This window comes from Globicephala melas, chromosome 11, assembly GCF_963455315.2.
Source record: "Globicephala melas chromosome 11, mGloMel1.2, whole genome shotgun sequence".
Taxonomy (NCBI): Eukaryota; Metazoa; Chordata; class Mammalia; order Artiodactyla; family Delphinidae; genus Globicephala; species Globicephala melas.
Window position 1 is genome coordinate 40845342 of NC_083324.2, and position 10482 is coordinate 40855823.

Below are 10482 nucleotides of genomic sequence, written 5' to 3' on the forward strand. Positions count from 1 at the left end.
CGGGAACGTGGCCCGAGCCGCTCCCGCCGCTTCATTTTCCTCTCCGGGAAGGCACAGACGTTATTTTTTCTGATCGTCCGGCCCCGGCCGGTGAATAGGGGCCCTCAGCCGCGAAGCAGGCCCTCTTCACTGGAGGTACCCAGCGCGCCCCCGGCCGCAGCGCTGTCTGTCCGCCCGCGGGACTCCCGCTCAGGCTGGACCGGGATCCCCGGAGAGGCTGCTCTGCCGCCAGCCCCAGAGCCTGGCTCCGCCACCGCCCTCCTACCCGCCCCGCCCTCGCCTGGACCCCCAGCCTCAGGAATCTCCCAAGTGGGTAGGTCTGCTGTGCCCCAGACCCGCCCCCGTCCCTGCCCGCGTCTCTGGGCTCACGTCCCTCTCTCTCCCTCCCCAGTCTCTCCCGGGTCCGGGTCTCTCCGAGTCCCTACCCATCCAGACGCCCGCCCGGCCTCTCTAGCTCCGCCCCTGACTCCACCCCGGGCGGCTAGAGGCCGCAAGACCAAGGGCTCAGCCGGGACCCCCACCGTGGGGTTCCACCTCCCTCTGCCACTCCTTCACACCCCCAAAAGCTCTTGGCTGGCTCTGGTCCACTGGGGACCCTCAACTTGGGAAAAGGGCGGGAGGAGACTTCGGGGGCAGAGGTCAGATGGGGGCGGGGCTTATGTGCTCCTGCCCAGGGGGGGATGCAGGAGGGCTCAGAGGAGGGGACCTCGGACCCCAAGCCTACAACCTCTAAGTATCAGGTGGGGAAGCTGAGGTTCAGGGAGGGCCTGGGGATGCCTGGAGCAAAGGGCTTTAAGGATGGTCAGGAGGAAGCTAATGCGACTGTCAGGGCCCTAGGAAATATCCGGGCTAAGTGGCAACCCCAGGTCTCCCACTTACCAATTGTGTATCCTGGACACGACGACTCTCCTGCTGTCTGAGCCTCAGTTTCCTTATCTGTAAAATGGGGAGCTGACCAGCTGATTCAAAGGGCACTTTTAACTTTACTGTTTCAGTGCCTCCGAGGGTGGGTATCTCTCTGGGTTTCTGAGAGACCCATGGACTCTGGGGGCTCCCCAGGCTCAGCCTGTGGAAATTGAGCTCCTCAGAGCCCTCAAACCGGCCCCCTGTCTCAGGGATGACCCCTCTCTTCAAAGTGAATGAGTGCCCAAGCCCAAGCCCTAAGGCCACTGGAGTCCAATTGCAGCCAACTTTCCTGGCAACCCACCACCTCCTCCTGCTCAAACCCACCCATCTCCCAGACTGTACCCACAAGGGTCTTCTCCATACATCTCTATGGCCATACTCTCTTCCATGCCCCACTACCCTCAAGTTTCTTGTCCTGGTGTTTAGACTGCTGTTTGAGGCAGTTTCCTCCAAAAGTGACTCTCCTCAACAGGCACTGTTGACTAGGCTCCTGGTCTTCTTTCTGTGTTCACTGTGCTGCCTTTGCCTTTGTAGTTTCCTCAGCCAGGATCATACTTCTTTGCCTGGTGTAGAGGACATCTCTCTCTCCTTGTGTCTCCATCTCTTCCATTATTGGGGGAGGGGTGGCTGTGGTTTGGGGACTGCTCCCTATGGTGTGTGGGCTCTTTGGGAACAGGGACAGAGGCTCAGGTGCCCAGAGCAGGCACCTAAAGAACACTCATGGTTCTTCAAAGAAGCTTTACGTCTCTGTTTCTAAGCAATTCGATTCCAAGTTTTATGATTTGATGACCCACACCCCTTGATGATAGGAAAAGAACATTCATGGAGGGATTGGAGGTACTGAGAGGTGAAACTAGGAGTTGATGGAGGAAGTCCTTCTCAGATCTGACACCAGCAAGCTTGAGATTGAGAAACAAACAATACCCTGTGCTTGGGAGGACCAGGATGGGCTAGCTGTGGATAGGGCTGCACAGAGGGATCATGGGCTCTGGGCCCCTTAAGGGTGTTTCCCTAGCCGTCATTCATGTGCCTCACTCCAGAGTCTCCTGCTGGACATTCCACCACTGTGGGCGGGGCCACTGACCCCCTAAATCACCCCCGGGCCTCTGGTTAAAGTGCCACCATGGGGGTGGGAGTGTCACACATTAACTGGTAGCACCCCAGTGCCTGGCAGAGCACAGCCCACCCTTTTTGACCGGCAAGCCCCAGGGCCCCAGGGTCAGTTTCTGGTCAGTTTCAGGTCAGTTTCAATGGCGTTTAGAAAGTTCTGGTTGGGGGTGGGGAGTGGGAGTAAGTCCCTGTGGGGACTCCCCTCTTTGATCCCCAGGCTGGGGCCTAGGAGGAGGAGCCAAAGCTGTCACCGGAGCTCAGAACTGGAGCAGGGGCTGCACTTTGGTTCAGCAGCCCTAGGCTGACAGGCCTCTGCTGCCGCCACGGCCACCAGGAGTAGGGCTCTGGCCAAGGTACACAGACCCTGGGGCCTGGGTGGGCACCAGACTCAAACAGGAAAAACAGAGGCTCTCTGAGACCTGCAGCCTGGCCTCACTCCCTCAGAAAATCCCTTGCCCGAGCCTGGAAGCTATCTGGTAAAATTAGCCCATAGACCCCGACCCTTTGTTCCCTCAACCCTAGCCCCAAAGTCAGCCTGAATCCCAATCTCAGTCCTGATCCCAGAGTTAGCTTTACCCCCAGGCTGAGTCCTTTCCTTGTCTGATCTCTAACCCCTGGTTGAACCCTGACCCCAGGCTGAGCCCCCATCAAGCCTCAATCCCAGACCTCTTTCCAGGTTCCCAAGCCCCTCTGGAAGCTTTTCAAGGCAAGGGGCTGGTAGGGGAGGGAATGGCCAGGCCATAAGTGAACCTAGGTGCCACTTTTACAGCCGTTTCAGCTGCTCATAAACACCCCCCACCCGGATGAGTCACTGGAGGCTCCCAGGCAGCTGGTCAAGCAGCCCCCTCCCCTTGCAGCAGGAAGCCCGGCTTTCTCACTTCTCAGGAAGGTGAATGGCGGGAAGCTGGGGACACAGGGGGCCAGACTGCCCTGTCCCAGGCAGGGAGCATTCCCGGGACAGGCGGCTGGGAGTGTGGGATTCCTGTCCCTTCTGATCACATGGTCACAGGACCCTGCTGCGGTAGCACCAGATCCGTAGATAGATATCTCCTAGTGGGCATACGTTGTCTGCCCTACAGGCACAGGTACACACACACTAACCCAACTGGGTGCCCCAGCCTCACCCCTTCCAGCTACACTCAGGTCTCAGGGCTCCCCTGAACCCCACTCACCTGGAGCCCACAGGATGTTCCAGATTGGGCCTAGAGCCACAGAGTAGACTCAAATTGGCCATGGGGAGGCTGTGGATAGCCCTGAGCAGCTTCTGTGGTTCAGGCCTAAGCAAGGATGTTGCTGTTCGGGACAGGAAAAGGCCTGAGTCAGAGCTTTCACTTGAAGAGAAAAATTAATTATTTTTTACCAAACCCTGCACCAGCCTAGGACTTTGTCCCAGACCCCTGGTCAGGAAGCAGAGGCAGGTCCAAGTGTACCAGTGTTCAGGTGCCCTGGGCTGGGCCCTCCCCGCCACTGTCCATGGGCTTGCCTGCCAGGTGCCCATGCCCATTCAGTCCCTCAGGTGTGTGTGTACCTTAGTGGTCCTCTCCTTACCCTGCCAAGGCTTTCTCTGATTAGCTCTCCTTCTCTCTGTTCCTGTGTCCCTGCCTGCCCCTTCCAGCCTTTTCCACATCTCAGAAATTTCAGGCCACCACGAGGTATGAGCACAGCCCCTATGAGTGAGTTCATTCAAGTTTTGGGCACCTGGAGCAATCAGATGGTGGATGAGGGTAGTTCAAACCCAGGTCACAAGCAGGAAAACTGAGGCTGAGAAGGCTTCCCCTCCAAGCGCTGAGCACCCAGTGTCCCTGAGCTAGGAGTGATGGGGACCCTCGTCCACCCAGCCCTTGTCCTAATCCCTGCAGACCCAGAGCCACCCTCTCTCTATCAGACTCTTTACTTACTGGAACATGGGCTCCTGGTGTTAACCAGCCAGGAAGTCCTGACTGGCTGCCCCCCTACCCCAGTTCCCCCCAGGCTCAGGGCCTGCTTATGTAGTTAGAGGTCACAGAGGCAGGGGATTGTAGACAGGATGACCTCTCTCTGTGGTTCTGCAGAATGAGCTGTAGCAGAACCAGTGCTGGACCTGGACGCTAAGGGTGAGGACGTGGACACATGGTGAGGAAGAGACCATGCAAGATCCTGGAACCTCACCTCAGGGCCCAGAGATCCTAGTTGGAGGCTGCCCTTCTGCCAGAGCCCAGTCTGAGCTGGTTTGAGTCTGGAAGTCCCAGGCTCAGCCTGACGAGGTGTAATGATTCACGTGGCAGCTGCCTCTCCACACATTCCAGCCACAGCCCCCAGTGCTTAGCATGTGAGGTGGCTGGCCTGGAACCACCCAGTGGCTGGGGCATGTTCCTAGGGCCCCCGCACTCAGGGGCGACCTCTCCCCAGGCCTCCCAGGCTCCTGGGGAGGGTAGCACTCTTTATAGTTTCCAAAGTACTTTCTAGTTCACAAGCTGGAAAGAGGGGCAGGGAACTTGCCAATACCTGGCCTTCAGGGAAGGGAAATGAGGGAAAATGGGGCTTAGAGAGGAGACTGGGCTGGCCAGGGCCATATAGCGAGACTATGACAAATAGCACTTAGCAGGGCTCCTGCCCCTGACCCGGGCCACTCCCAAGTGTCTGGCTCCAAGGGGTATCCCAGGGCATGTAGGACCCATTCTGTGACCAGGGCCAATGGAGGGGGGGCAGACTTCAGCTTTACAGGTCAGTGGGCAGCTGTGTCCAAGGGGGAAGACCTCCTTTGCCCTCTGTAAAGCTTCCCACTGCCCTGAGCCTCCCCCAACGGAGCCTCTCCCTCCTCTGAGCCCACACACGCCCCCTGCCCTTCCTGCTGCTCCCATCCTCACTGGCCAGAGAAGCAAGAGGCTGGGGCTCAGTGCCTGTTCTGTCCTGACCTGTTCTGTCATCCCCTTCCTATTCATGGCCTCAGTTTCCCAGTCTGTCATTAACAGATGGGCAGTTCAAGGCTCGAAGGGGCCCCATAAAGTGCCCAAGCACTCGGGGCCTGGATGCAGACCCGTGACTTTGAAAACCTGAGGTCCCATCTCCCCCGCAACCTTGGGGGCTGCCCGTGCAGGCCAGGCTGTGCTCCTCCTGTGGGCCCCAGCCCAGGGCTCTGAGGGGCGAGTCTAGCCCTCAGCTCAGGGACAGGAAGTCGTATTTTCCTCCTGGGTCCTGAGGAAGGAGGCAGGGGGAGAATGGCAGCTCAGACCCAGTCATGTTTACTCGGGCCCGGCCCCCTCTGAGCTCAACGGGCCCATTCATTAGGAGCCCCATAAACCCTTCGGGGCTCCCTGAGGTTCAGAGCGCCTGGACGCCAGGCCTGGCTGCTGCCCCCAGACCTGCGGGGGGCCAGGGGCAGCAGGTGGGGCACAAGTGAGGCAGAACTGGGGATGGCCATGGGGAACTCAGACACGCCCTGGCTTCCCAGTCTCTGCATTGGAGTAACGGTTCCTGCCTATGCCTACTGTGGAGCAGGGGGGAAAATCAAAGGAGTCTTCATGGCTGTGTTCCCTCAGACCGGGCTCCTGAGAGCATGTCCTCGAAGCGTATGGCCTTCAAGGCAAACCTGAGACTGCAGTGGCCCAAACCAGAGCTGAATTCCTTGTGAAGACCCTATACCTGGCCTTGGGTTGTCCACAAGCCACACTCTGGCAAGGTGGGCATGGGTGTGCAGCCCTCTGGGGTGGGGGAATCCCTTGCCCGCTCCAGCGCTCCCTTCCTCATCTGTTCAAAGGCAGATCTTCATCAGAAGTGGAAACGTGGGGACTGGACGGGCTATTGAGAGATGAGGCCCTAGGGTCTGTTCACCCCCAGATCAGGAGGGGATGACTCATATCAGGGGCCTCTCCACACAGTTTTCCAGCTGTACTTAATCAGGTGGGGTAAGGTGTTGTCCTGTGGTCCCCCAAAATGGAAGGGATGCAGCAGCAGCATTTGGTGAAAAGAACTGTGGGCTGGGGGTCTGACTCCTACCCAGCTCCTGTGTGACCTTGGAATAATCCCTTCTTTACCCCGGGCTTATGCTGACCGGGGTTAGAGGGGACACAATCCGAAACTCCTCTCAGCCCCCGGGGTTCCCGTGTTGGGCAGAGAGGGAGAGGGTAGGAGCAAGACCTCCCACCCCAGACCGCTTTCAGCAGCGCCCCCAAGTGCCCGGGGCGACCTGGCCAATGACTCAGGGACCCTGGCTGGGGGCAAGAGCAGAGCCTCCTTTCCCAGACACCTTCCAGGTGGGGTGTGACTTCCCACTCCAGTGGGAAGGCTTCCACTGAAGCCTGGTGAGTCCCTAGTGGTGGCGAGGAGGGGGTCTGTGCCTTGGAATGCCACCTCCCATGTGTGTTTGACACGTGTTTCCGCCTCTCCCGGCATGGGCTCCTGCTGCTGCTATTTATAACCTTTAAGAGCTCCTGCCGACTGCAAAGTTTTCTTAAACTCAAAATATCACCGAGGTCCTGGGCATGCTTTCCAGAGGCCGGATGGGCCCTGCGGTTTGAAGGGATGAGGGGGCCAGGAAGGAGGAGGCAGTGGGAAGGGGGTTAGCTCAGACACTGGGTCTTGCCTGGGGGCGGTGGTGGGGAGACCTTGGGTGAGGGACCCTTAGTTCTTGACACTGGGTCCTGCTTGGCCTGGAGGGACCGTCTATGTGGGTGGTCCTTGTTCAGACTGGGCCATCTGGGGACTGCTGGGCCATCTCTCTGGGCCTCAGTTTCCTCTCACCCTGAATGCCTCAGGGCACGCTAGCTGAGCTAAGCAATGAACTGGCAATGACACTGGGAACATCTCGGGCTGGGACCAGGGCTGTGTCTTACTGGCTGTCCGACACCCAGCACAGAGGCTGGCCCAGAGGCGCCATGGACGTGGCTGAACTGGCCAGAAGGGGAAGTACTTTGGGGAAGTTTATAAAACTGTGTGGGAGAACGATGTTCAGAGAGGGGCAATGGCATGCTAGAGGTCACCCAGCTCATCCAGACCAGGTCTCCAGCCCTTCCCAACACCCAGGGCCCTCTCAGGCTGTGGAAGAGGCTGAAGGGCCCCAGATGGAGACAGGTGAGTTGCCACCTTGGAGGAGGTTCCAGGGTGACAGAAGAATGGCTATGCATATCTCAGAGACCTCCCCGGAGCTGGAGGGAGCACTGGTCACCAGCTGGGCCCAGTAAGGACAAGAGGCAGCTCAAAGTCACACACCCAGCTCCTACCTGCCCTGGGCCGCTGCTCCATCTCCGGGGCCCCTCTGCCTCCTCAGAAGTGAATGAAAGCCTCAAGCCCCGTTTCCCAGGTGGGAAGCAGAAGCCCCGGCGACTATGGACTCAGTCATGCTCTCTCCATAGGTGGTTTAGCCTCCCCCCACCTCCACTGCGCCCCTTTCCTTCCCTGCCTTCCTGAGCTGGTGTGGGTGTACAGAGGCAGGGAACAGGAGTGCTGACTTCTAGGCCAACTAGCATACGCCGCCCCTCTGCAACACCCTTTGCCCCACAGCCGGCTCTGGAAGCCATTCCTGGCCCAGGGAGCAGAGCTGGGTCCCTGACGGAAGAGTGGCCACCTCCGCCCCTCCCACTTAGTGCTCCACATATATTTTCCAATTTAAGCATGATCACAGAGGGCTATTTGGGGGCGGACGGGGGCAAAGACGTGATGACCTAGCAGAGAGAGGAGAGGGATGAGAGAGAAAGAAAAGTGTTCTGGAAGGTCAGACCTGATGGAGCCGCTCCATTGCTCAGACGCCTTCCTGTGACCCCCTGGATCAGATCACTTACTCCCCAGACGCTTGAGAACTTATTGTGTGCGGGGCTGGGCTCAGAGACTTGGAGGCTCCACTTCTGGGAGCTACTTCCCTGCAGGCACCGCTGCCCTGGGGTTCCCATTGCCTGAACCCTAGTGAGTCTCTACCCCTGCTTCTCACTGTCTGACTTGCCCTCCCCTTCTTGGCTTGTGGGGGGGTCTCATATACCCTTCAAATGTCCCCTTTTCTCCTAGGTCTTCCTGGATCTGCTTCTGAGCCCCCAGCAGAGTAAGACATCTCCAAGGTCTTCCTGGATCTGCTTCTGAGCCCCCAGCACAGTAAGACCTCGGATTCTTGATTCTTGCCTCTCTCTTGATAGACTGCGAGCCCTGAGGGCAGGGACTGGGTCATCTCTGTGGTCCTGCTGAGTCTTTCATGGTAGAAAAAAAAGCATCATCTTGTCCCACGTCTCTGCAGGAGGGGAGAATTAGTGGCTGGAGCTTTGGACTTCAAATATTCTCCCCGCCCCTTGCCCCTCTTATCTCTCAGTTGCTATGGAGACAGCCTTCCTCTTCGTAGCCTCAGTTTCCCCAAGAGGAGGGAGGGAATCCCAGGATCTCAGAAAGAACCTCCTCTGGCCTCTGGACGAGTCTCTTGTCATTGCATTGTTAGAAAGTTCTTCTCCAGGGAGCCTTAGGAGATTAAACCTGATGGATTGGAAAGTTCTTAGCAAATCAGGGAGCAGCCCAAGGGTCAAGCTGGCAGGACTGGAGCCCAGCTCCTAGATGGGAGACTGAAGTTTGGGAGGCCTGGGGCTGCAGGGAGGGCCCGACTGCAGTGCTCCAGCCCAGGCCAGCCCATCTGAACCTGTGGCCTCTGTTCTCAGTGGGATGATGGGTTCGGGGGGACCCCAGGGTCAGGCAGCGGGGGTGTGAAGGTGGTGAGGGCTCTTGACTGATGCAGTCAATGGTTCCTCTTCATGGTTCCTGACCCCAAACTGCATCTACAGTGATTGTAGTTCAGGCAGGGAGCTGCAGGCAGGCTAGGTGGGGTATGCGCTGGGGGAGGGGCCTGCTACACCTACCAGAGAGGTTCCTGCTTATCCCCTCAGACCAGGACTCCCGAAGGCAGGGCCCCTCTTCAGTGGGGTGGGGCTTGCCGTCAGGCAAGGATACCAGGGGACACAGGAATCCCCCAGTCCCTCCTCGATTATCTGTAGCCTTGGATGAGCCCTGTATTCATGCGGAATTCCAGCCGATTGTTCCCTTATTGACTTGACTCTAAGCTCTAAGCTCCAGCAAAGAAGCTCCAGCCTTCTCCGAGGCACTGAGACCTGGGCAGGGGGTAAAGGTTGGTGCAAGTGGGGGAAGGAGGAGACTCAGGTCCGAAGATGCCCCAAACTGACTGTGTTGGGGGGACTGTGTGTCTGCTGAGCTGACCTAAGACCCCACTCCATTGTACAGGTGTGAACACTGAGGTCTCCAGAGGGCAAGAGTCTCTAGGAGTCAGTGATGGGACTAGGACCAGAACTGGGTCCCCTGCTGGCCCCGATAACCAATCCCAGGACCAGCACCTGGATTTGTTTTGGATGGGACATGGTGCTTTGATGTCCCCCAGCACTCCATCCATCTCAAAACAGCCTCTCCATCCAGCTAAGCTACAGACTTCTCAGACACCGAGTCTCTGACCATTAGCCCTGGCTGCAGAACCTAATGAGCCTCCCTGGAGCAGAGGGTCTCAAGTCCAGATTGTGCAGAGAGCAGGGTGTCTGGTATCATCCCTTTCTGTCTGCTCCAGGCCCAACAATTGGAGGTCCCTGGGCTGGTTTGAGGGGTCACTGCACATTCCTGGGCCTCTGTGAATCTGAATCTGCTGTGGACCCCCTCCAGTTCTCCAGCCCAGCATGATGGGGCCCTACCTGTCCCCCAGCCATCCCCTTTGCCCTCCTGCTGCCTGCTCTGGGGTCCAACATCTGGGAAAGGAATGGGTCGGGAGCCTTCCAGAGAGTCCTTTCCCACGAGAGCCGAGCTCTGACCCCAGTCCTTATCTGGCCTGGGTGTTCCAAGAACAACACAGATGCTAAGGCTTGCAAGCCCCAAACTTGGGGACGCTGACCTCCCCAGGCCCAGCTGCTCTGCTCTGGCCTCTATTTCCTTCTGTGAGCAGGATGGGGGTGGGGATGGCCCTCCAGGGGGTTTGGAGAGGAGGCAGTGGAAAGGTTCCAAAATACTGGACACACGTTCAAACTCACACACACACGTGCACTCACACTGCCACCTACCCACACCTCACCAGGCAGGCCTGCCGTGGTTCCCTGATTGCTATTGCCCTCGGCCTTTCTCCTCCTTCCCAGCACTCCTAATTCCCACCCAGAGCTCTTCCTATACCGTGAACTTGAAGGTGTGATGCGTCAGGGGTATGTGTATGCAGAGGCATGTGAATGTGTGTATGTACGCACGCAAAGGGAATGTGCGGGCAAAGTGCCTGTGCACCTGTGTATGAAGGTGTGTGTGCACAAAGGCATCTATGGAGTGTGAGGGTTTGTGTTTAAAGATGTGTGCATAGGAGTGTGCCTGCTCTGGGTCCAAGCACCCGTGGGTGGGGTTCCTGAGTGACTGTGAGTGCGTGAGTGTGTATGTGTGCATGGGTGCACATACACACTTCAGTGTGGTCCCTGTTGGCCCCCGTATTGGTAGAAAGGGGCCAGGTGACGTGAGGGGTGTCCAGGGACCAGTAGGTATCTT